General features: G+C 47.0%; 1 protein-coding gene across 4 annotated transcripts in view; it reads left to right on the top strand.

The window, feature by feature from the left end:
* The window catches only part of ZHX3 (zinc fingers and homeoboxes 3), a 42,580-nt gene that overhangs the window by 11,850 nt on the left and 10,994 nt on the right, over positions 1-19,736 (top strand). For 3 of the 4 annotated variants that reach the window (XM_069034240.1, XM_069034242.1, XM_069034241.1), the window contains exon 2: positions 5,406-5,512. The exons of the other annotated variant lie outside the window; for it this stretch is intronic. The gene's annotated coding sequence lies outside the window, so the exon portion shown is untranslated. The remainder of the gene's footprint in view (positions 1-5,405; positions 5,513-19,736) is intronic. 4 annotated transcript variants of the gene reach the window in all.

Below are 19,736 nucleotides of genomic sequence, written 5' to 3'. Positions count from 1 at the left end.
CTTTTCATCTCTCTGGCACAGGAGCAGGAGAATAAAACATTAAAAGAGGAATGTGATTATAATCCTGTAAAAACTGTCAGAGGAATTTGGCAGTGGTTGCAGCCTGTGAGTGTAATACATAATATTATATTCATTTTTTAAAATTATTAGATTTCAAGCTGACAGTTTAAATGACAAGTCACCTTAAAAAGATATTATGGACAGTGTAAAGACTGTCAGTGTGGTTTTTTCTTTGCTAACTGTGGAGTTTTCAAGGTCTGTGCACCCAAAAAAAAAAATAGGAACCTTTGGCTTTTGGCAGGCTGCGTGTGGAAGCTGAGAGCAATGAGGTCCCTTGTATTAATAATTTGTGTTATAATAGCATTGTCACTGCTGGCTCCCAGGCTTTTTTAATCCCTGAGTTAATGGCAGGGCTGCCTGTCAAAGGGAACTTTTGTTGGAAAAAACTTATTTTTGCTTTTGTTGTCTCTTTGCTCCCACAAAACTATGTGTGAATGGCACCAGTAACTGCAGCTGGGAGAGGCTGGAGGAACTGTTCAGCCATGTTATTGAGTGTATCGACAGTTTAAATATGGTATTCAGCATGGAAAGCAGATCCAGGGACTGGGGACTGACAGAGTTCCCCATCCCAAAATATCCCAGCTCACAGCAGGAGCTGAAGCTAAAGATGCCAAAACCTCCAGGCAGTGCAGGAACAGAGCCACAGCTTCCCGTGTCCTGCTGTAGGCCTGGGATTTTTGGATGAAAGGGAAACCAGTGCTCTTCTGTTTCCTTGCACTGGGTAATCACACGGATGATCAGAGCCCCATCAGGCCTTGAATAAAACATTGAACGAAGTCATGATTTCTGCTCTCAAATAATAGATAGTTACATTTAGCTCTTTGTGTCCCCTGTGGTCCTCAGAGCATCCTTTGGGCAGTGAGATGAAAATGATAGGAGTGGGAGTCCGTTGTTTCCTTTTCTTGGATGAGAAGCTGACTATCATTTGCTAACTTTTAATGCTTCATGTTGTATATACCTGTTTGGTTGTTTTCAAATCCAACCTGAATAGGATTTGAAATTTTTAGAACTCTGCAATAGGAATTTTTAGCGTCATGGGAATATTCCGTAATTCCTTCTCTTTGCAATGGAAAAAATTATTCCCAGTAGACCTGGATTGGACCATGATCTGCTTGTAAATTCTTGGAGGTTGGGCATAAAACTCAGCTGAAAATAAACATCAGCATCGGGAATAGTGTAGTGCAGAAGGATGGGGGAAAGTGTCCTCTTCTGGTTCTGGGAGGAGAGGGGAAAAGAATTTGGCTGGAGGAGATCCAGAGAGGTGTAAGGAGATTGACTGGAAGTCTAGACATCCCTGGGCTGAATAAACCTGAGCTGTTTGTCTCTAGATGGGAGAAGAGCAAGGCAGGAAATATATCTTCAGGTGCCTAAAAGGGAATGTGATGGTTGCTCTCTGTGTACACAGTGGGAAGAGCAAGAGGTCATGGTCCTAAAATTGTAGAGAAAAAAGTTCAGATTAAATACTGGGCAAAATCAGGGCAGTACTTTCCCTGAAAGTAACAACAGGATTTGATGGTCTGAAGAGCTTGTGGAGCATCAGTTGTTGGAGGTTAAAATGGCTTGGAAATCTCTTTCTGATATTTCTTGATGGTTACTGTTGCATGAGGAAGATGCAGTTTATTCCCCTGCAGTGGGAATTGTCTCGCTGCTGTCCTGTGCTCCCTTCATACAATGCTGGCCTGGAGTGGTGAGGCTGGAGAGGGTTGTTTTTAGTCTAAAATAAGCAAGAGATGAGAAATGATGTTCTGTGGCTTAAATTTTCAGGCACTTAGAAAGATTGAAGTGACTAAACATAATGTAAGTTTGCATGCCTCCCTACAAAAGCAGATGTTGCCTAGAAATATTTTATGCTCTTTGGTTCTGAAATTGAATGTTATGGACATTAAACTGTACGACTTGCCTGTCTCAATGGTGCAGCTTTTCCAGAATGCTGGTTCACTTGAGTGGAAGAGACAGAGAGGGGAGTGAATGATGTTGCCTTTAGTACAGCTATTTCTCTTTAAAGAAATTTCAGCAAAGTTGAGTTCCCAGCTCTGTAAATCACTGGAGAAATAGAAATAGCCACTTTAGAGATCCTGAATGGTAACTTGTCAGTCCTTTAATTGTTCCTTGGGAATGGTAACTTTTTAAAATCAATGTTCCACAAGCAGCAGAGGCTGCAGGGCCGGACAGTCTCTGCTGGGCAGTGTCAGAGGGTCTCACATGTCTGAGAAGTTTCCTTCAGGTCCATGTGGACACCTCTGGAAGGTGCCCATCTCTGCCAAAGCTGGGGTCATGCAAAGTGCTGTCACAGCTCAGCTATTTCCTAGTTCTGGGAACAGCAAGAAAAGGTTAATCATTCTTCAGAGCATCCCCTTTGGAGGCTGATGGGCAGGGGAATTGTTTTTGTCTTCTTCTGTATCGTTTTGTTCTTCCTCAGCCCAGCCTCTGTTGGGACAGAGAGGTGGGCTTGGGACTGCTGTGTCTGCTTGTGTGAGTCTCAGGTTGAACCAGGCTTTGCTCTGCAAGGAGGCTGTATTCTGGGACAGCCTAGTTCCCTTTTCAGCCACATAAAAAAAAAAAAAGTCCCAAAAGAGAGCAAGAAGATCTGTTAAAATCCCAAAAGGGAGCTGACAGCTGTTAAAAAATATATAAATCTGAGGTGGGGTTGTCAGGTAAAACAGAATAATCTCTATTTTTGAGCCTTTGCAGTGGATTTGATTTTGAAATGTTCAGACCCTCAGTGGATCTCACACAGGGGTGCTGCTGGGAGTCTGGTGTTTCTCTCTCCCTTTTCATGAGCCCACTGTCCAGCTGGTTCAGACATTGCAGTGTTAAACCTCTAGGTATAGGAGGATGCTTACTCTGTGTGTTGAATTTGGTATTTGGGGAAGATATTCTCTATTCTGGAGCTGTTTGCAGGTTTTGAGCTGCTCAGTCAAGCCTTAGGAAGCCGTAAGGACAGCAGTGGGATGATAATGATGGCTGTGGTTCTGGCAGACAGTGCAAATAACTGAGACAGAAGGACCTCAGTGTATCTTGGCTGTTGGATGCTGGGATTTTAATATCTGAAAGAAGTTAGGGTAAAAAGCATGCCTTGGTTGTCCTTGTTGCTGTTCCAGTTTCAGTGATAAGCAGCTGAGCTGTTTGCATGTTCTGCTCTGAGGAAACCCCAGTCCCTGCCCCCTCGCCCCAGCTCTCTCTGTGTTATTCTTCTTGAAGCAGCAATTCCAGGGAATTCAAGGAGGAGCTGCCAGGGTAATCATGGCTCATGGTGCCAAATTTTCAGGGGCTTTACTCCATATTTCAGAACAAGGTTTTGGGAGACTCAGATTTATCTCTGCCTCCAGCTTAAGTTTCTATTTAAGCCACCTTTAATTTCTAGAAGCGCGAAGCTGTTCTGACTGCTGTAATCGAGGTCACTCTTTAGGTACTCCAAGGAATGCAAAATCTTGTTTGTTAAAGTCTTGGGCATATGCTGAATCCCTAAAGGAGTGTGTGAATGCTATTAAATGTACCGTGGTAGAGGGAGAGGGGCAGCAGTATTGCAGCAGGAGGAATGGCAGATAAGCAGTGGGGCCATGCTGTTATTGCTCTGTTTGGGAGGTGCTGGGGTTGTGCAAGTCGATATAGGACATTTACACAAATTGCTGGAATAAAAACCCACTCCATCAGCAGTCTACTATTTGTTTCTTATTATATGTTAAATTTTTTCTGGCGTAGCAGAGTTTGTCACCTGTTATGTCAAGGTCTCGGCATTCAACGCTGGGATCTTTCCAAGTGTGCTGAAACCTAATTGGTTAGGGATAAGCCTTCCCTTCATTTTAGGGGAGGAAAAAAAGAAAAGCAAGGAAAAAAAGAAAAAGCTGTGGCATCTAGCAGGCATTTAAAGCGTTTTTTCTTGTTCTCTCAACTCTTGTGATTTGCCAGACTTAGGCCTCCTGATATTTTACCCCCCTGGTTCTGGGATTGCTTTGCTTTTCCTGTGAATTAAACTGGGAAAATAACATACAGCAAATAACATAAAGCAGCCAGCACTGAGGGTCTGGAGAAAGCTTTCTCCAAGTATGACTCCGCAGCAGGCAGCGTTGAGACACCTGAGTGCTTAGAGAGGAAAAACCGTTGTGTCCTTCTACCCTTGTCCAATTGCTTTGCCTTTTTTTAAGTTACTCTCTTTTCTTTTTAAATCCTGCTAAGTTTGGTCTGTGCAATTACAGCCAGAGTGGAAATTTCTTGTCTGCAGGATTCTGGATGGGTTTGGGGAGCCCTTTCCTGAGTTGTAATGCATCTGTGCTAGTTATTTGGTGAAATCTCTCTGTGCCACTTACTTATTTAATGCAAGAAACTCAACAGTTGTGTGCAAAGCATATGGTCAGCAGGATCCAACTTGAGAAGCAGATCAGTGGGGCTCTGGTAGGGAACTTTAGGGACTGGAGCTGGCTGAAGCAAAGGGACACTTCACAAAATCATAGACCCACAGAATGGTTTGGATTGGAAGGGACCTTAAAGATTCTGTAGTTCCAGCCCTCCTGCCGTTGGGCAGGGAATACCTGGGACATGCTGCTCGGAGAGGAGGACCTGTCACTGCCCATGTTTGTGGAGAAGCAACAAACAAGTGTAAATTTCCTTTACTTGGGCAATCACAACCTAATTTTCCTGGTTTTCATCCTCATTACAAGCTCTGGCTCACCTTTTTCCAGGGTGACTCTTTGTTTTTCAATATGCTCTTTTCTCCCCTGGTCTGAGCTTAATCCCAGAAATCCACTTCGCTGGTTATCGCTTTAGACAGTAAAATTTAGAAATTAGGAAATACATGGAGCTGGCTCTGCTGCTTCTCCAGCAGTAATGGAGCAGGTATTGGATGGCAGTGGGGGAAAATGAAGGGGAGAAAAGAAGGCCACAGCTACAAGCAGAGCTGCAGGTTATATTTAGCTGCTGCTGTGGTGGTGGCAGTCAGGGTGCTGTGGTTGCTGCTCTAAATATGTTCTGGCCAGTTGAGGTTTCCAGCCCTGTAATGGATCAGGTCCATAGAGAGCCAGGCAGCAGTGTCACTGGTTTCCAGAACACTGTAGCTGGGATTTGCTTTCACTGGGTTGAGGGCTTGGTGATTAGTTCAGCAAACTTGGTTAACTTCTGATAAATAATGTCTTTACTAATTGAGAGGGGAAAAAAGCCCCAAAGGTGGGTGTTTGGGGTGCTTCAGCAGGGATGTACTGTGGAAGCATGGCAGGGTGGACAGCATGAGCTGGGAGACACCTCAAACTGATCAGTGTTTTATTTTTGCTTTTAGCCTTTGCTAACCAAGGGCTGTGCCTTCTCCTGCAGGGGTGCAGCAGTAATTTTTGGTCTAATGTCTTCTCTTCCAGCCCTGAATCCTGGTGCAGCTGGAGCAACTGTGGGCACTTTAAAGATGTGGCTGAGCATGGAGGAGGGGCAGGAGAACGACAGGCTCAGGACATGGTCCCTCGTGCAGGTAGGACACTGCTGTCACCTCTGGCGCTGTGTGTGATGAGGACCTTTCTGTCCTGTGCAGGCTGGACAGGGAAATGTGCTGTATTCCAGTGTATCCCAGGGATCTCTGTGCAGGCTGGTGGAGCCTGATGGCTGAAGGAAATGATCGTGGAGTGGTTGGCTCTGTTGCCTTGAGAACAGGGTCAGATCAAGCTTGGCTTATGCTTCCAGGTGTCCCTGAGAAGGGAGCAATTTTTTTTTTTCTTTTTTTTTGCTTTTGGACATCACTCCTTGAGCAAAACAGTTTAGATAGCCTGTATGTTTGTACTTTTCTCCTGGCTGGGGCTCCTCTATCTGTGTGCTAGTTGCTGATTTACTTTATTTCCATGTAACTTAATAAATATCCATCTGTCCCATGGTGTGGATGAGGGGTCAGGAGAGCGATGCTTTTTCTCTTTGGCTTCTGTGGATGGAAGAAGTGTGCTTGGAAATAACACTCCAGTTTTCCATTACACTGTTCCAGACTTTTGAAGAAGAAATTGGGTCTCATAGCAGAGCCAAGCCATTTTATTTGTACAAAAAGTAAGCTCCATGGCTGAACATTAGTGAGCTGAGTGGCAGGGAATTTGTTCACCCAGTTCATGGCTGTGTGATAAATGACAGTGTCCCCACGGAAATGGGGATTTTCAAACCCTAGAGTGGTTTCTACCCAGCTTGTGCCGCATCTGGAGACTGCTTGTTTCTAGACTTTATTAAATAATCAGTGTTGGGAGCACAGTGACTGGACTGATGCTGTTTGCTGCCGCTTTCCTGACACACTTCCAGTTCTGCAGCCTGTTAAACTGGTAGGAATAAACTAAGGCACCCTGCTGAAGCATGTCATGTGCTGGGATCCACGTGCACCCTCAGCCCCCTGAGAGCTGTCCTCCTTGAAGTTCCCTCCATTAATTGCATCTACGTGGGTCCTCAATACCTTATGGCAGTAATTGTGCAAATGCAGGGAGCACTGTGGCTCTCACTGTCTGGCTGTTACGAACTGAGAGAATTTTGTAGGAGGAAGAGGGTGAAGCTTTTGTAGCTTTGCTCTGCCTTTGTAAACAGAGTCAGGGCCTCTTAGGAGGGAAAGCAGGGAGAAGGGAATTAAATTTTACATCCCTTGGTATCTGCCATGGAAAGACAGCAATAATGGATATGGATGGTTTGTGTGGAAGGTCTCTGGGCAAATAAGAAGGATTCCTTTGTGTTCCATCTGCAGAAAAGGATGTTGTTCATTACTGTAGGGCCAGCACCCAGAGATGGATTGTGGCCTTGTAGCAAAGTGTGCCATCCTCCCTGCAAGCTCACGGTCCTGTGCTGGCCCATGAAGGCTTTTCAGTATCTTCTGAGGGAGCTTTAAGAACCAAACTGAAGATCCCTGCTCCAGAACTTGGCCCCTTTCTCTCTGCTCCTCCTTTTCCCCCACCCTGCTGTGGTGTCCTCTCCCTCCAATTCATTTGTTTTTAAAACGATTGTGCCATTGTGTGCATCAATACGTGCATGGCCTGTCTTGTTTTTCTCTTGGCCTGAAAGTGCAAAGCAAATCTGTTTATGGTTTTGGTGAGCTAATTCTTCCCCACCCTAGATTTTTAAATAGACTCTTTCTTTACCAAGCTTACAGAGCTTGCAGGATGTATTGGAGTAATGGGAAAAATATGTTGTGTGTTAACCTTCCCTTTTTGTAAAACTTTATTTACAAGACCCTATTCCTAGCAGTGCATCTGGGAGGTGAATATCTGGATGCTGGAGGAAGTAGAAGGCTTTGAAATAGCGAAATGGGAGTTTAATGCATTCAGGGAGGAAATGTTTTGAGTTTTCCATGTTCAGCGCTTGCATTGTGGAGCAAGGTCTAGTGAGCTGTGCTCAGTTGTCCCTTTAATTATTTATCTTCTCCTGCAAATCTCAGTTTCTGGGCCTGGCTGTTCCCTGGGCTGTTTGTTACCTTCAAACTGGCTCTTCCAAGGCAGCTGCTGACCCAGACCTTGCAGCTGAAGGTAAGAGCAGCAAGGAATGCTCTTGGCCTGTAAATAGTGCCTTGGATTAAGGGCTTGGTATGTCACTAGTGTGTTGGAAATGTTATTTTTGCCTCTTGATTTCATCCTTCCTGCGAATCAATCTCAGACCTGTCTGTTTAGGTTAACAACGTTCTCTGCATCCTTGTGGGGGTTGCAGAGCTCCCTGTGCGCCGTTTTCACCAGGGTGTTCTGGCTGCTGGAGGCAGAGCTCAGCTCTGCTGTGGGAGCACTGAAGAAGCCCCAGGGACATCCCTGTCCATGCTGCCTGGCTGCTGGCTTGCTTCCCAGTCCTTGTGCTGGATCTCTCCTGTAGCCTGACCTGCCACGGCACCTCCTTACCTCCAACCTGGCTGTGAGTTATTTCCAGTGAAAGCTGTGAGCTGCTTGTGGCTGGCCACGAGGCTGGAGCTCTCTGGAGATGTGGGGCTTTGTGCAGCCTGGTGTAGTGGATGGTGTCCCTGCCCGTGGCAGCAGGGCTGGACTAGATGATCTTTAAGGTCCCTTCCAAAGCAAACCATTCTGATTCTATGGCCATTACATGTGCAAATGCACTGCTCCAGCCCCAGCTCTGTAGGGCTTGGCTGAGGCCTCTGGGTACTCCTGTAACATAAATAAGCAAGAGTAGGATTTCAAAGCAAGCAAATTTTTGACATAGTTGATGTCACGCCTCTTCAGCCCTGTGTTTAGGGCCCAAGGATCTGGAGGCCCACAGCTGCTAGTTTGGTCTTGTTGCTAATAACCCTCTGGAGGTGTTTCTGCTGAGCTGGTTCTTGCAGAGGGCTGAGGGGTTCACCCTCATCTGATGGTGTTAGGGAAGACAGGACCCATGGTGGGAAAAATGTGGTGCTTTCACAAAACTGGGTGCCCTGCATGAAGCTACAGCTGCAGCACTGGACGTGCTCCTCACTGGGGTTTGTGGTGTGGAGTGACAGCAAGGACTTCTGGTGAGTAGCCTTAAAGCAGAATGGGCTGGGGCAGGGTTATCCCACTCGTACAGCCCTTCCACCCAGAGCCTCTGCTCTGCCAGTGAAGAACAGGTGGGGAAAAGAGATTTCGTTTCCTCACTCTGAGAGGTAAATTTTTCACAAGAGTTTTGTTCGCCTGCTAATCTGCAGCAGAGCTCAAAGCAAAGAATTCCCCACACAAAGGCTTTGCAAAACAGGATTGTCCTTCATTCATGTAACTTGGTTGCACGTGGAGTTTCTTTCTGTGACAGTCTTAGAAGAGGTGAAGTTCTCTCTCTTTTTTCATTTTGTTCTCTGTTTCGGTTAAGCTGGAAGTGTTTGCTCCCTCAGAAGGTGATGGCTGGGGGTTAGCACTGACCTCAGTGCTCCTCATTCCCCAGGCAGGTGGCTGTAGCCCTGAGCATGGAGCTGTAAAGCCTCTCTTACCCCTCCCCTTTTCCTGTCTCCTCAGTCTGTATTTATAACTATAAATTTGCCCAACTTGGAGCTCAGATGGAGTTTTCCAGATGCCCTTGCATCCTTTTCCCTCATTCCTCCTTTCCTACTCTTACTTCTTACTGACCTATTTGCTCAGGACATGTGTAGAATATCAGTGTGACAAATTAAATTGCTTGTACTCAGAAGGATGAGGCCACTGGATGCCTAAATGCTGCATAAACTTCTTGGCTAGCCCCACACTAACAGTTTTGACTCCTGCCCCTCACACTGTATTTTGTGAAAGGCAAATTCCGTCCTGCGTGTCCCTTTCCAAGCCTATTGCCCAACGCTTTCCCTGTCTGTCATCAGCTGAAAAGGATCTGAGCGCTGCAGATATCTGCAGATATGTTTTGATTGTCTGTTGTGTGCATCAGGAGGGTTTGGGTTTGCTGTTCCTCTTTGCCGGGCTTCTCCCGGTGCTGGAGTTTGGAGGGGTTTGGGATGTGTGGTGGTGCTGCGGTGGCTCTGCTGTTCCTCTGGTGAGGTGAGCAGTGCCCCAGGAAGGCACTGGGCTCCAGCAGCAGGAGACTCCCAGGAGCAGGCAGGTTGGATGCTCCCGGGATGCCTTCAACCAGCGCTGTCTGGCAGGGGTGCCCTGAGGCTGTGGAAGGCTCCAGTGAGGGCTGTGCCCAGTCTCTGTGAATGGACTGGGGTATGCTGAGAGGTGCTTGAACAGGTTTTCTTTAGGAAGGGAAAGAACTGTGCCTGTGGCCTGTGAAAGTCTGGATAAAGTCCATTCTGTTGTTTTGTACCAACACAAACCGGTGGCACATCAGGTTCAAGGAGAAGCCTGCTGCCAAGGGAGAGGCTTTGGGATGTCTGGCTCGGAGCTAAGGCTGCAATATTCTGTGTCATCTGAGGTATTTGTGAAAGAAGATGCGAATCCAGGGTGAAATGGTGAGATCTTACCACCCTTCAAACTGTGGACTGGAGGCCACCCTTCAAAACAAAGTGATTCACTGCAGAGGAAAAATAGCTTATTTCCCAGCTTGATCTGGTGCCTTGTAATCACTTTGGTGGTTCAGCTCTCTGCAGCACTGAGGAGTTGTCTGTTCCAGCACACTGAGCATGCTGCAAGTTTTATTTTATTTCCAAAACAGCCCTTTAAGCATGTTGGGCTGTAAGGGAAACTTTTAATAATTCCCTCTGCCAGTATAATTCACTGGCAGTGCAAAATAGGAGGGTGTCTGGCTAAAGGTGACCCATTAAAGGGTGATTTCTGATAAATAACTAGACTGGGGACTCACAAGTCCTGAGTTCAATTACTGACTTTGCTAGAAGCTTCCTGTGACCTTGGGCGAGTTATTTAAAATTGCTTTGTGCCTCATTTCCCTTTCTGTAACACACTGGTGACAGCATTTCCCTTCCAGCCAGGAGCTGTGTCAGTGGGAAGGTGTCCATACTCTTTTTCATAGCTGCTGCATGAAGAACATGGATGGAGTAGGAAGCATGACCATCTCATGGGCCTCTCTTCTGTTTTCCTGGGGAAGGCAGAACAGGATGATCCATTTAAAGGGTTTTACAGGTACCCAGAGAATATGTTCCATGAGGTCCTGGGGCTCTTGGCATAACTGCACTAGCCAGGTGGTTGCTCCTTGAGCTGTAAAGTCTTCCTTAGCACTGCTCTCAGTTCTTGAGCTTTAAATTGATGGCCAGTTTGGGGCAGAGCAGGTTTCTGGTGCTGCTGTGCTGCCTTTCTGCTTTGAACACGGGTGGATGCTCAGGAGAGGTGATGGCTTTGGGAATAAAGATGATGGCACATGGCCCTGCTCCCCATGGCAGCGTGTGGCGAGACCTCGGGCTGATCATTTCATCTCTCCCTGCTTCTTCCCTGTCTGCTCCTTCCCAGTGGGGGGGTAACAGCACTGACCACCCCTTTTACCACCCCCTAAATGCCAGGAGATGCTTTCCAGCATCCCTGAAATGTGCTAAAACCTCCTGGCTGGAATAGGAAACATCTGGGGGGAACAGGGAGCTGGCTGGCTCCTGTATGGTGCTGTGAAGGCTCCCTGCCATTCCCATGGGATAAGCCATGGGAAGCCTCCACGTGAAGCTGTCCAGGGAGGAGCTGCCTCCAGCTGCCTCTGCTTCAGGTACAACTGAGTTGCAGGATTGATGCTGAGCCTCCTTCGTCCTGGGGGCATGCAGCCCCTCTTCCCTTTGCCAGAGCCTGGTGGTCCAGAGGTGGGTCTGGGAGAGCCACTGGCCTGAGACGCCCACCCTGTGGCAGTGAGTGAGCTCCAGCTGGTGTGGGATGCTGTGGTTGGATGGAAATGATCGTCTTTGGGATGTGGCAGAAAATCAGGCCTCGTGGTGGTTGTGGGTGGGAAAATGCTCCTGGGGAGTATCTGATTATCCAGAAATATTAAAGATACTGTTATCTGTATTTCCCTCTGGTCACATAGCTGCTCCAGTGGCTTGTGCAGGCTGTTGAGAACCAGCAGTGTGAATTGTGGCCACTCTTTCATCCTTGGTGTGAATATATCTTATGAAATTTCTATTTCTGTGCAAGAGGCATAAGTTGGAAAAGTCCATCCTTTTTGGACAGAAGCTTTGCTTTCATCTCCATCCTGCTCTTTCCAAGAGCCAAAATCCCAAACTCCTTCTCCTTCAAAGTATCCTGAGTTACTGACTGACCTGCTGGGTGTGATGCTGCAAGGCTGGGCAGCTGGCAGCATGGGGCCTCCAGGGCACGGCCACAGGTTGGGGCTGCTTCTAGACCAGCGATTGTAACTCTCAGGCTACAGGTAGGTCTGGCTGTTCCCTCAGACTGTGCCTGTAACTAGGAGTAAAAACTGTCTTGAACAGCAGTCCTGACACTGGTGAAAGTGAAGAAATTAAATTCTTAATGTACAGGATGTGGTATCTTCAAGCACTTCTGCTGTCTAACCCTCTTGTTTTTCCCTTTTGTGGTTTGTGTGATCTTCATGCTGGGCCAACAAACATTTAAGGCTGTGGATTTGCCCCCAAGTTGTGAGACTTTTAGTTGTTCAAGGCACTTTGTGTGTGTGGGGAGGGTGAGCTCCAGGCTGGTGTGTGTGGAAGATCACATGGATGTGTGACTTCTGAAAGTCTTCAAGGTTGTCTGTGGGAGGATCTTGGAGCTCTGGGGAGAGGCTTTGCACATGTCTTTGGGGAAATTCTAAAATGCCATGGAAATAACTGCTGACCAAGGAAGGAAGGGATGTGGGGAAGATGCCAGGCAACAAGGAGGGGGCTGGCAGCAATTTCCCCATGGAGCTGAATCCTGGTGAATGGTTTCAGAACACTGATGTGCTCTGGGGGATGGCAAGTGACTGTAACCTGAATATCCCACGGACAGGGAGCTGCCATCCCGTGGGACCTTGCCCAAGGTGTCTCCTGCACTAGCAGCTTCTCAGCACTCACCAGCACTTGCCAGGTGATGATGAGACTTGTGCCCAATTTTAGAAGGGTGGAGAGGCTGAAGTGTATGGATAGGAGCAGCTGGCCCTGAATTTTGGGTGTTGCCCCTGTGATTGCTGATTGCTTTTGATGTGAAAACAGGTGGTCCAGAAGAACCCCAGACGCGGTGGCAGTGTAGCTCTCCAGTGCTTTGGACAGTGCTGCAAACCACTTTCCCAGCTCTCCCTGGAAGGTTTGTGTGCAGTGTCACAGCAATAATCCATGGAGAGCTCATGGCAGGAGCCCTCCTGCTCGCTGCTCTGCCTGGTCCAGCCCTTTGGGAAGCAGCTCAATGTGATGACTCGTGGGACTGACCACAAGGGTGTTGCTCTCGTGGGGTTTCTCTGCAGAGCTGCCCTGTCTGCTCCTGATGGGATCAGGGAAGAGTCCTGCAGAGTGTGAGCACTGTCCCCTGGCTGCCCTGATGTGGGAGGCATCTATTCCCTTAATCCTCTGCTGGCGGGTGATTATGGGCTGTGCATGGAGGGAGTTCCCGCTGTCCTGAGCTTTATCCAGCGTGACACGCTGTCGTTCTGGTGCAGTATCATTAAGATGCTCCTCAGTCTGTTCACTCCTAGCCCAAAGAAGAGGGCAGGTGCCTGGAGGACCATGTTCTCCTGACCTGACTGTGATTTGGGCTGCTGGCCTAGACATTAAATGCTCCATCATGGCATTGCCAGGCAGCCATCCCCATTCCTGTGTTTGCAGGCTGCCTGCTGACACAGCATGAACATTTTTACCTTACTGTCCCCAGTGCTGACTCCTGCAGTTTACTGTATCCTGCTGCGAAACAGAGTTAATAGTGTTGCTGTGCCCTTCACCCTAATGATGATGATGAATGTTTTAGACTGGTGTAATGAGACTACCCTTCATTTTTTTCTAAAAAGCGAGGAGGAATTCTTGATTTCTGTCTTTTTGAGGTTATACCATAGTCTGTGATGCCTTCAGTGTAAACCAGGAATATTTCTGTTATCCATGGGACGCTTTGCAATGAGAACTTTTCTATGTTCATTTGAAGGGCTGGGAATTTTTAAATTTGCAACAGATGAATTTTCTCCAAAGGCTTCAGATTAAGTCAGCTCTAAGGAAATGACAGTCTTCGTATGGCACACTGATTTATTTTGTTTAAATTGGCTCTTATTTCCTTTCATTCCCTCATTTCCATGGAAGGATATTGTTCCCCTCTGCTCATCCTGCACTCAGTCTAATCTAAGTTCATGCAATTGTTTGTGACGGGTGGGATGGTTTCAGGAGGGCAAAATGCAGCAGTCAGCTCTCCTGTGAGCACTGTAATGATAAAAAACAGGCACAAATCCTTTTTGTTTTCTTTCATCACTCCATTTTTTCACCTGTCTGCAGGTTTGATTTGGCAAATAGAACAGCTATTAGTGAACTCTCCACTGCAAGCTGGGGTGGTGAGGTGGTAACAAAGTCTCTTTGCACTTGTATGAGCATATGAAATATTTAGGAAAGTCATCTAATACAGCTTCTGGAGATGTGCTAGTAGGTTCACACCTGGCTGCATGCACAGAAAGTGAAGATTTCCTTGGGTCGTCTTTTCTGGGGGTGGAGTTTTGAAGCCTGTGGCCAAGACCTGAAGGTAGGTTTGGTATCAGTTGGTGGTAATTGGGCTGTACTTGCATAATCATAGTAATTTCCTTCTTATATCTTAAATTTGATTTATAAGACCATGCTCCAGTGTGACTTAAAGCTTTAAGTGTTTGTCTCTGCTGGCAGTTGGCAGTGTATTAGCTGTGATTCTTTACAGAAATAAATGCTCCGTGTTGGAGCTAAATTGAATAATATGGTGGTGTGGTGTTTGTGTCTTAATCTTCCAAATAGCTCTCCTAAGTTTGCTACATTGATGTCTGAAAGGCTTAAAAATAATAAAGTCCATTGCAGAGAGCTTTGAATACAGAGTGGAAGCTCAGTAATTGCTGGCAGTTCATGGGCAGACTCACTAAAACGTGGAAAGGAGGCAGTTCTCCTAGCATGCCTGAATTTTTTAAAAGAATCTCCTTGTATCAAGGCCTTGTGATCCACAAGGTACAGAGTGCATCAGTATGAATTCAGGCTTGCAGGACTCAGTCCAAAACCCCAAACCCTTTAGTTGCTCTGTCATACCAATTTAAAGCACTTTTTGTCTTCCTCATCTGTCTGCTGGGAGCTGTTTGCATCCCCAGCTTTTGGGCAGGGTAGGTGGAGTGGGCTCATCTTCCAACCAGCTCCACTGGCTGGTTGTCAGCAGAGAGCTGAAGTCCTGAGCCCCCATCCCAGCTCCCAACCTTTTGCTCTTCATAGGAAGGGGACAAAAAAACCTAAATACATGGAGGTTTGTTTCTTTTTAATGTTGTTCTCAGGGGATCAAATATCAAAGGGAAAGCTCTGAAATCAGGGATCTGGCTTTGCTGATTTTTCTCAGATGTTTATAGTTCCCCTGTTTCCTTGTGAATGAGTTTTTAAATGAGGAATTGCAAAGGGCAGCTAAGGAAAAGGCTGATTGGACCAGCAGGAATGATTTAAAAAACAAACAGCAAACAAAAAACCCCAACCAAACAAAAAAAACCATAAACACACCCCCAAAACAAACAAACACCACCCCCCCCCAAAACTCAAACAAAACAAAAAACCAGAACAGGAGAGGGAAAGGAGGGGAATGTGATTTGTTTATCACAACTGAACTTGAAACTAATTTTAAATGTCTGTCTTCTGAGAGTAAGGAAATTCCTTTAGCTTGCAGCAGTAAATAACTGGGATGCTTTCAGCTCACAGCTGATCTAGAGGATGGTGAGTTTTCAACTAAAAAAAAGACACAATACACTCTCCAGTAAGGCCAGTCCATTCCAAGTGTCACTAAACAGTTGGAGGAAGAGGAGGGTCCTGACTGGCATGGTTCATATCACAAATAACCCTTGAATTTTGTTCTGTGTCTCTGCGTTCTGTCCAGAGTGTCTTGACAAATGGTTTTGAGAAAATACAGTTTCAAACCAGGGAGCAAATGACCAGGATTGTATCTGGCTGGCAGGTGTGCGATCCAGATGCCCGGATTTTGCCCAGCGAGATCTCAAATCAAGTCCCAGATCCATTTTTCTCTTGCTATCAATCTTAAAAGACATGGTGAGTATTTCAGAGGAAGGGAGAAGGTTTTCCCATGGGAACTCTTGGGGGGTCAGTGAATGAGGGTGTGGTGGTGGGGATGATGTTGTTTTCCATGCCAAGCTCTTCTTGGCAGCTGAGTGGTGAAGGATCTAATGGTGGCTGTGGTGAGCAGGATTTCTGAAACTCAGCTCCTCCTCAGGCTCATCTCAGCAAAGGGTGTGGCTGTTAGGATACTGAGCTCTCTCAATGGTCTGCCCTTCTCTATGCCAGCAGGGCCTGTCCTGTCCAGTGCAGTTGGGACCTCTGGAAGTCTGTCACTTATGTAGGTGCTAAAAGGGAACTGAACTTATTTGGGAGCTGGTGTTCCAGCTGAAAGAGCTGAGCACTTGCCAGTCTGACCACTTGCTTCTGAAGTCCTTGTGGTTCAGTGCTTTAGTCCAGGATATTGCCTATTTAAGGCAATGGCAGAAAACCCTGTGCCACTCTTGCAGAGTAGGTATGTGAACTTTAAGCATCAGGACCAAATGGTAGTTCTGGAATTAGATGGTGTCCCTAATTCCCCTCTTCAGTTTTAAGTGGATGCAGCATTCTTCACTTACAGCTTCAACTGTTGTGTTGCATTGTTGTATGGGGTTGAACATCTGCCCCTTCCAGCCACAAAAGTGGCTGTGTTCCAGTGGTGGGTGCTTTCTTTCTATTCAGGGATCCTCTGAGGCCAGGAAAAGCTTGAGTATTAGGCATGACATACTGTGAACTGTGCAGATCCACTTGGCCTCCTCCTCCCAACATCTGCAAGGCCAGAGTTGTCCATCTTGGCTCGTCCATGTACAGTGCATAACAGCAGAAAGACCCATCCCTGCCAGCTGCTGCTGAGCAGTGAGAGGGGCCTCACCAGGAACCTGCCCATCCCATGCAGAAAACATTTGTGGTCCCAGCCTGTAGCAGAGGGAAGAGCTATCACCAGCTCCTTCAGGAGGGCTGTGTTGCTGGGACCACAGTGCCGGGGTCTTTCCCCACTCACAGCACCCTAGCTCGGGATGCTCATCCTCCATCCAGCAGCTCAGCTGTAGCCGTGCTGTCCTGTGGGGTGGCAGGGGATGGAGCAGGCAGAGCAGCACCTTGCCCCACAATTAAAGGTTTGGATGCTAAAGCAGAGCCGTGGTGAGGGCCGAGGTGCTGTCTCGAACAGGTCTCTCAGCCCAGCGTTTCTTTCCCTGCAGCATTGTTTCAGTGATTGACTGGCGCTGGCTTGGCAAAAGCCTTTTGAATATTCATTTGGCTGACGGGAGATGAGAGTGTGGTAGCTCCTTGAAATCAGCTTGGGGAGGGGAAGCAAATAAGACTGCCTTTTTCTCACTCCTAGTGCTACTTGAACTCTCTCAAATGCATGCTTCACATGGATAAATGATTGCAGAGACCTCAGCCTACCTAACAAGCCTGCTGTTGTACAGCAAAAATTATAGTGCCTGCATACTTGCCATCTTCATTTAAAAACCCATTCCTCATTAATATCACTTTATACATATTATTGCAGCTCAAAATGCCATTCCTTTTCTCCCCACCCATTTCCTTGTCTGGCTGTGACATACAGGAACTACACCCAGCGCTTGACTCGCCTCTCCTGACCTTTTGTAACTTGGCTCCAAACTCCTTTTTTTGGGTCTTTTGCAAAACACTGTCAGAAGGGAAAAATCCTTTGTTAAAACACAGCCAACTCCTGCCTCAACGTGGAACAGTTTGTTCTGCTGAAAGAATGAGCCAGTTCAGTGAGCAGAAAAACATTGCCATAAACCAGCGGGCTCAATAAGCTGCAAAAGCCATCGGCTGCGCGCAAGGTCTGAAAGGACGACTCTGAAGCAGAATCCATGGGGATGGAAAAAAATAATCCGTGATCCCAACCTGCCAAACCCCATTTCTTTGCTTTCAGACAAAGTATTTTGCAGTTGTCTTTTTGGTTATAGCAACTGTAAGTGGGGGAATGGGAGCTGAGGCCGAGCCAGGACGTAACACGGCTCTCGAAGCTGCATATTGCAAAAGGGCACAGGGGATGAAGTAATCCAAAAATGCTCAGCTGGGAAGGGGCTGCAGCACTTGTAGTCATCAGGCTGTGCTGCAGATGATCAGCTCCAGCGCCTCTGGTACTATTTAGTAGATTGGTTTAGTCCTTCCCACCCACATCTTGTTTTAAAGCTGTGGGCACTCTCTATTTCCTTGGAATTGCTGCGAGTCTGTCCCTTACGTGGCTGCTTGGTAACTGGTGATCAGCCTGGCTTCAGCAAGCGGTTCTTCATTCTGCAGGGGACTTGGATGCTTGGTGAGAAACCTGTGTGACAGGCTTTTGGGTTTGTGTCTGCAATGGGATTGTTGTGGTGCTGGTATAAAAGCTGGCACTGGTTTTCTTTTAACAGTAAATGTTGTGCTGGCATTAGAGCTGTGGTTCCCAAATTTGGGGTGATGGCCCCTTGATTAAGGTCACCTGTTTGGAGGTGGATGTGCAAACCTGGCAGTGGGGTTGTGAGCAGAGGTACATCAGAAAGGTGGGCTCCAAGCCTTCCCCAAGATGATTCCTTGGGATGGGGCAGGCTGTAGCAGCACTGAGAGCACAGCGGGGCTGTGGCACTGTGGGTGCTCTGTTGCCATTGGGTGCTCACACCTGTGAGCTCCTCACCAGCTCAGCCAAACATTCCCTGCTGATGTAAAAGTCTCAAATATCCTTGTCAGAAATTTGGCGTGGACTAAGATCTACCTCTGGTGCTTAATTCATTACTCTGAGCTCCCTGGTGGATTTTTGGCTTGGAGCCAGTTCAGCAATTTCAGATAATAAAAACACAAAGAAGTGTGTTTTAGGTGTAACCTCTTCATCCTCACATACATTCTGAAGGGCTGCATCTGCCAAAGCTGGGCTTGCCCCACACAAATGGTGATGCTTGACAATGAGCTCTAAGGGTGGGATCACAAGGCGTGTGGCACATCTGAAGGTGGTGTGGCAGGATATTACTGACATGTGAGGGGCTGTTTGAGGTGCCTGTGTTTAAGATGAAATCACAAACAAAGCCCTGGCAATGCAAGCAAAGATGAAACGTCCTAGAGAAAGCACAAGGGGCTGCAATGGGAGCTCCAGTGTGTTCACAAGCATGGCTGTACTGACCTGTTCAGGCACAAACCAACCTGCTGGCAGTCACCAGCTGAGTATGAGGTGAGGGGGACACTGATACAGATGAGCTGAGGGACTTCTTGAAGCTCCGTTGTGCTATCTGGTGTCCTCTGCTGGTAGTGCTAACCTCGGAACTGGCTCTGTCGAGATGTGATTATCTGTCTGCTGGGCCTTTTGCTTTGGGGAAATGCCGGGAATGTTTTGCAGAGTGGACAAAATCTGAGGATTGAAGCTATGGAGGTGGGTCCCTTGGATGCTGGAGCTGTGAACCCTGCTAAGGTAGTGCAATGCGGAGCAAATCTGTAATGAAGCCTCTGTGCCAAGAGAGATTATTACTCTTTTGGAAGATGTTAATGGTATGATTGCATAACATTTATTTTGTGCTCAATCAAATGGATGAGGGCAGAGGAAAAGGAGTGAATTAATGTTAGTGATGTTCAAACAGAAGCACGCAAAGCTCTGAGGGATGATCAGTGGTTTTGTTTTGATGTGTATCGTGGTGGTTGTTTTTTATTCCTCACATTCTCCTGAAATACAGCACACGGGCTTGTCTCTAAGGGGGGCACATTGCCAATAGTCTAAAGGTTATATTATCCCAGTGACCTATTTTTATACTCTAATCGCATTCTGTTTCAGCCGGCTCTTTCTAACCTTCCATCTTGCTCAGTTTTGTGCCTGTCTGGGGAAAAAAAAAAAGCAGAGATAATTGCCATTAGTCCCCGAGTGCTGAGGCAGCCTCTGCCCAGATACCATCACACAGGCGAGGTGCTGCTCTTACAGCACAAGAGCAATCCAAAAACACAGCTCGGAAATGGGTGACTACTTGAGACAGAGGGATGAGGAGTACTGTGGGGCAGAGGAGAGAGGGCTTCTCTTAAAGGCAGATTTTAAATGGAGAAGTCCAGCAGTTTGGAGAAGGGTGAAATTTTAATGAATAGCTCTGTTTAACTGGTCTAAATGGAAAAGATGCTTTTTTGCTCTAGGCCTGCCAAGGAATGGAGAATGAATACGATTGTTCGGTCAACCGGCTCCCACTGCATTTAGACTGTACCCGCGGTTTCAAAGCCAGGCTTAAGC

Source organism: Aphelocoma coerulescens, chromosome 20 (assembly GCF_041296385.1).
Source record: "Aphelocoma coerulescens isolate FSJ_1873_10779 chromosome 20, UR_Acoe_1.0, whole genome shotgun sequence".
Taxonomy (NCBI): domain Eukaryota; kingdom Metazoa; phylum Chordata; class Aves; order Passeriformes; family Corvidae; genus Aphelocoma; species Aphelocoma coerulescens.
Note: the sequence above shows the minus strand (reverse complement) of the source record. Positions and strands in the feature narration are given on the sequence as shown.